The sequence below is a fragment of the Rhagoletis pomonella genome, unplaced genomic scaffold, assembly GCF_013731165.1.
Source record: "Rhagoletis pomonella isolate Grant_MI unplaced genomic scaffold, Rhpom_1.0 Rhpom_scaffold_01164, whole genome shotgun sequence".
NCBI lineage: Eukaryota > Metazoa > Arthropoda > Insecta > Diptera > Tephritidae > Rhagoletis > Rhagoletis pomonella.
Window position 1 is genome coordinate 1 of NW_023459718.1, and position 6,249 is coordinate 6,249.

The window sequence follows — 6,249 nt, forward strand, 5'->3', positions numbered from 1 at the left end:
TTGCATTGCACTGAATTAAGTTTTTGTATATATTTTGATGCACAGTGACCATCCGCGACCAAGGAATTATAAGTTCGAAAAATATGGGTTTGCAAATTAAAATTAGCTCATTTTACGGGGACAGTTATTATACATTTCGAAAAGTTATTAATTAGCTTACAATAGCCATTGAAACTTGGTTTAATTTGTACAAGACAATTAACTAATTTTCCATTTAGTAGCCGGTCACTTCACATAATGCAATTTTGTGAAGTAAAATTTCTCGAATTTAGCAGCTAATTCGGTCTGTCTTCCTACTGTTTGCTGTTTGCTTTTTTTCACTGCACACCTGTGGACTCGTTCGCACTAAGGCGGTTCGCTGTATAAGCAATTGCCCAGGCCGAAGAGCCGCACTAGCGTAGTATTTACATTTGTGGCAATCATTGCAGTTTGGTTTGTTGTTGCCCACAGGGTGCCAATTTCAAAATATCTTTGATAAACGAGTAAAATCGGCTGTTTCTATCTCGTCTTCTCGTTGTATAGCTGCACTGCGGCTGGTTGGCCGTCGACGAGACGGTTTTTTCTTGGTGTTTTGTGGCATAAAATTATCAAATAAATACTATTTAAAACAAGTAGTTTTAATTAAATACTACTTTACTACTACGGTCAGCTTCGTGCAAGTGAGTGAGAAATTATCATTCAAAAAAGATTGTCTGATTTGGTGATTTTTCCTGCTTCTAGACGAGTAATATACATACATATGCCTAGTGACCTCAAAGTGTAAAGATGTGAGATTTTCCATGACTAAAATGGTTTAAAATATATCTTTAGCATATTTACTAATGTTAAATAACCTGCACCACTTCCGATAGGGTGGAATCATATTTTGCCCAATGTAATAGAAAATTTATATATTTACTTGTGATGCAATGATGTGTAGCAGTTCATGCACGTATGTATGTATATATGTATGTGCAAAAGTTATGAGAACGACAAAAAGCTGTGCTGATTTGAACTGAAAAGAGCACCCTGTCGTTTACGTTGTCGTAGTAACTTCTTGTATCTTGGCCATCGCATTTTCACTTTATGCAATTTAAAATTGTGTTTACAATAACTATGAACCCCATTTTTTGCATATCTACTTGTATTTTCGTACGTAATTGTTTTCTGCGTCGGGAAGTGGCGGCACCAATTTGCCACTGCAACAAAAGTGTGAAAATCAATGGGAAATGAAATGCAACGCATCACAAAATCCTTCTGTCTATCTCATTCACGTTGTATACTGCTGATATGGTTTTCGGCAAATAAAAAATATTCCAGTGTTTTAGTGCATGGTTAAAGATTTGGTAACGTTTGACAATATAAACGAAATGTAATTAAGCTCAACATGTTTATAATACACTTTGATTAAGCTTGAGATAATAGACAGTTTTTTTTTTTGATATTTGTTTAATTTTCCCCATAACAAGGGGAGTAATACATATGTATGTACATTTACAAGTGTTTTAAGTATTTTCTAAAAACAAAATGTAATGTTTTTCTTTTGTGGTAAGTGTATCATTCTGTAAATACCAGGACAAGACTTACATCGGTTTACTTTAGCGTACATCGGCAAGGGTGTGTTTTAGCAAAACTATTGCGAATTTTCTCATGAAGTATGCAAAATCGGGTATTTTTTGCAAAATGTGCAAAATCAGGCATTTACTGCAAATTATGCACTAACGATTGAATGCAATTTTAAACAAAAATTTCATGATCCCTAGTAATAACTAATAAAAAATTCAAAATTCAATTTTTGTTTTACATGATCAAATTACAACTCCCACATAATAGTTGTGTTTTCGTATTCTCCAGCAAAAACTATTCAGTAAGTTGCCAGTAACCAAATTTCGGTGAGTAAAAGCATAAACAGACGGCAGCGTTGATCCGGATCAGCTCGGGAATTAACTGCTGTTGATCCGGATTAAGACCGAGTTAATCGGGATCAGCGCTGCCGTCTGTTTAAGCTTTAAGCCAATATTTACTCCCAATGAGTGAAATATGTAAGAAAGTACGAAAACGTAAAACCAGCAAGAAGTTGCTAAGTAGTTTTATGAACAGCTGATTAATTTGTTATTTTCCGATGCAATTTTCTTAGAAAACTAGTATTTTCCATCTTATTATATGTTGCGATCCCGTACGAGTCCAGACCAGTCAGAATCAGACAGATTTTACTGGAAATCGATCCCGTACTCGGTTCTCTGACTATTGAGAGGACAAAAAAGAGAGTAAATACGGTTCTCTCTCTGCCAGAAGTTACCAGTTTTAGTCCGAGAATTTTTTGCTGGTAAATTCTGGTAAATGTGTCAAACGATCTGCTGTAGTGTGTTTGGCAACCAAATTATAAACAAAAGAAAAGTGCACTCTGGTTTTAAAGTATTTTTGGTTATTTACATATGTGAACTGAGTGTGTTTACATACATAATAAGCAAAAATTTACAACCATTTTGGAGGTTATGTTGAAGTTGACAGAAGTTACCATTTTTTACTAGAAAGCGATCCCGTACTTTTCAATGTTACTCTCTCGCTCTGAGCGAATGTTTACTAGTTTTAGTCCGAGGAATACGGGATTGCACCTATGTATTTAAATAGGTTTATTTTGTCAATTGCAACTCTGTGAATTACATTAAGCATCATGCCATCTGCTGTTTTTCTTACTAGCAAATAGTTGCTAGTAAAAATCCGGTAAAACTTGCAAGTTCAGCTGTAATTTTTGCTCTCTCAATTTCCCCCCTTTTGCTAGTTTCTTGCAAGTTTTTGCGCACGAAAATGACATCCAGAAAAGACTAGTAAAATTAGTACTGGATTTACTGGATAGTGCGTACGCGAACAGGGCTAATTTTATGAAAAAATAAATAAAAATATTAGTCACGACTTTTTCAATTTCAGTTGCAATGTTGTTACGGTTTTTCCATTTCAGGTGACGATATGTACTTCATATGTATATTATTAAATTGTTTTTTGAATTTTTTCAGTAATCCATCGTTTCGGGTTTGGCAGGGTCTATTCACACGCGCCACGGTAGCTTTAATGTTAATCCACGGCAATTTTACCGTATGTATGTCAACGGTAAAAAATTGCCGTACCGTATATATCGTGAATTTCTTTAACAATGGGTCTACAGAAAAAACTACCGAGGATCTGAGGGTATCTATATTTTTGAGCAAACGTGCAGCAGCATACCATCAAGTCCAGAGAAGGCTAGAAAAGTAATTCCTCAGTTTTACTAGTTTGGCGATTTTAAACGCTTTTTCATTTTAGTTGATCCTTGACCTTTAAGAAAATTAAAATTGGTTTAAAAGCAAACATTTCTACCTTCAAAAGCCTTTCGGGGGTTTCCGAGGACGAAGAATTTGAATCTGAAGCTGCATTTTGTCTTTAGCAAAAAAAGCCAATGGTTGAAAAACATAAAAAGCGTGTACCGTTTTAAATAAATTCGGTGGGCGCGGGGTATTGGAACTCGTACTACGAAAGTAAGGGTTATAATCTCTAAGCGTGGCCGAAGGAAGAAGTTCCGCCCCTCTTCTCCGGCAACATAGAAAGGAGAATTCTATATACCCATGTCTAAGTCTATGTTTGTTGATTTGTGTAATATAATATATACATACATATATAGTGTTGTTTACTAAGCAAATGAAAAAACTTGAATACTAAATATCTTAAAAACTGGAAGGTTCCCGCACCTAGAAGTGGGTACTTTTGAAAAGGGGATCTCTAGCTTTCCAACGGTACCAATTTTACCACCAAAATCGATAGTATTAAATTAAACGTCCATCGTTTATGAGATTTGAAGCAGGATCAATGAGTTGCAATAATATAGAATATTTTCTTGAAATTTTGTGGAAATTAGGTTTGTATTTTAGGCCAATATTATTGGTTTATTTTAGTTATACATTTTACCTTATAAAGCTGTAAACCCTAAATGCACTATTTTCTTTTTCATTAAAGTGGGAAATTAGACTAAATGTAGTAAAACAGAAATTTCTGTACCGGAAATTGCTATGTGTAACCGTTATAAAGTTTATGATATGTACCTTGTTAATATTCTACCTGATTTAAGCCTCCTCATATGAACATTGTAATAATTTTATGTATATGTATTGCTTTTTTTTTTACAGATCAAAAACAACATAGTCAGCAAAAACCCACACCAAGTCGTTAAACAATATGCTTAAGCATTTGTTTTCTCATAAATTGCAAGAATTAGTTAAATAAACTGAGATGTCTACAAAAAGAGGAATATAAAAATATTCAATAATTAAAACAAGCTAAAAGCTACCCGACGTAGTAGTTCCGAAATTACATACAATTAAGCGAAATCTTTAAATCGACATTAGTGTGAGATGCAATTTTAGGGAGCAATTGCTAATCAATGCCTGCGACTGCAGGGGTCGTTTATGCGTCTGTGCGTATGAAACGTTATTAAAAAAAGCAAAATAGAAATTTTGTTTCGCTAAAAAATTTTCGACTAAGTTGAAACACAACCTAACCAAATAAAACACATGTATATACGTATGTACATATGCAACTGGAATTAAATAGTAACGATATAACAATAAAACAAAACAGAGAGGTGGGTGTTCGCGTTGGTGCGCTTTCGAGACGGTTGGTTCCCGATTTGTGTGCTTCATAAAAAATATAAAAATACCCAACAATAGAAGGTTGACATAGTGCACGTTTGGCTGTTAACTGCATTTTCAGATATTTTAATTAAATTACATTTAATTTCACGAGCAATAAGCCTTTCCGAAACAACCGTTCAATAGACCTAATTCGATTGCTGTGTTGTTTGTTTTTTTTGTTGTGAAAAAAATCAAATTACTATTTTCTTGCACAAAACAAGAAGATATGGAATTTGGAAAATTTGGTGTATTTCAATATCTACATAATTAAAACTGGTGTTCATTAAACAACTATTGTAAAATCTGCTTGCTGACAATAAATGCAAACGATTCACAGCAGACCAGCGTCACAAATCTGTCAAACTGAAATTGCTCAACAATATTTTTTTTTGGCATACACGATTTTTTTATATTTGTGTGAAGTTTTCATTTCGTAAATATTAAGAAATATGCGGTTAAAAATAATCAGATAATTAATTGGCCGCCACAGTAATAGCAAATCAGTGTAAGCGGCAGCAATTTCACTTGATCCGAGGAAGAGGAAAATCAAAAAAAAAAACAACAAACATCTCCGTATATAGCCACAGCTAAATAACGCTTTGATATTCTGCTTAAACCGCACACCATCCACGTAGAGCTATAAGGACAGCGCACGGGTGCACCGCATTTTCTTAAAGAGAGGAACGGCAGCAGATCATAACTACACCAGGCAGTGACAGCCTCGTTAGGTTGGAACCCACCGAAGCGACTTACAAACAACAACAACAACAGCAAACTTTATAAATAAATTCAAAGCGTTAACGGACGAAAACAATATCCTTTGTCTTAAAACTTTGTGGTAAAATCGGAGCTTTTCTGTTCTAAATATAAAATCGAACTCAACGCATGCTACTAACAAGCAACACGCGCCCGCCCTAAGCAATTGACTTCATGCAAACCTGTGAATGTAATCGACAGCCGTTAAACGAAAATAACGCATAAAAAAACAAACGCAAAAAAAATATATGTATATCTGTGAGTTTACAACATTGCGTAAGGATTCGTGTGGCCTGGAATATGAGTAAATGAGTGCGTGTGCGTGCGTGGGCCTACAAACATTGTAATTCATAAATGTTATTCTAGTTCGATACCAATCCAAACTCTGCAGTGGTTGTAATTTACATTTCACGTGTTTACGTTAATAGAGAACAATAGAATTTGTTTTTTGTTGGAATCTATAAACAAGCACTTTTTCTCACACTAACCAATTGTTTGGTTCGGTGGCTATTTTGCATACATACATATTTGCAACTATTGAATTTTTTCAACGACAACTCAAAATCTACTCTTTTGCTGGCGGCTAAGGCGAAAAGAAACGCACAATTGCGACCACCGCAATAGAAATGCAACGACGGGAAGCTCGTGAAAGGCAGAGCTCGTAAGTACTCACATAATTTTATACGCATTCATTCAAGAATTTTCAATAAGATAATAGTTATGTACATATGCACATATACAAAAGTTTATATTTTATATTTAAATTAAATTAAGTAGAAATAAAACTATTTCGGTCTATTGCCCTTAGCTGTAATGAAATTAGTGTTATTATTCACAACATAGCTCAAAGTAA

General features: G+C 34.4%; 1 long non-coding RNA gene across 1 annotated transcript; it reads left to right on the top strand.

The window, feature by feature from the left end:
• The first annotated feature begins 563 nt into the window (after positions 1 to 563).
• Positions 564 to 5,983, top strand: LOC118752015. Its single transcript, XR_004994622.1, has 2 exons — positions 564 to 659; positions 4,137 to 5,983. It is a non-coding gene; the product is annotated as an uncharacterized LOC118752015 (long non-coding RNA).
• The last annotated feature ends 266 nt before the right edge of the window (positions 5,984 to 6,249 follow it).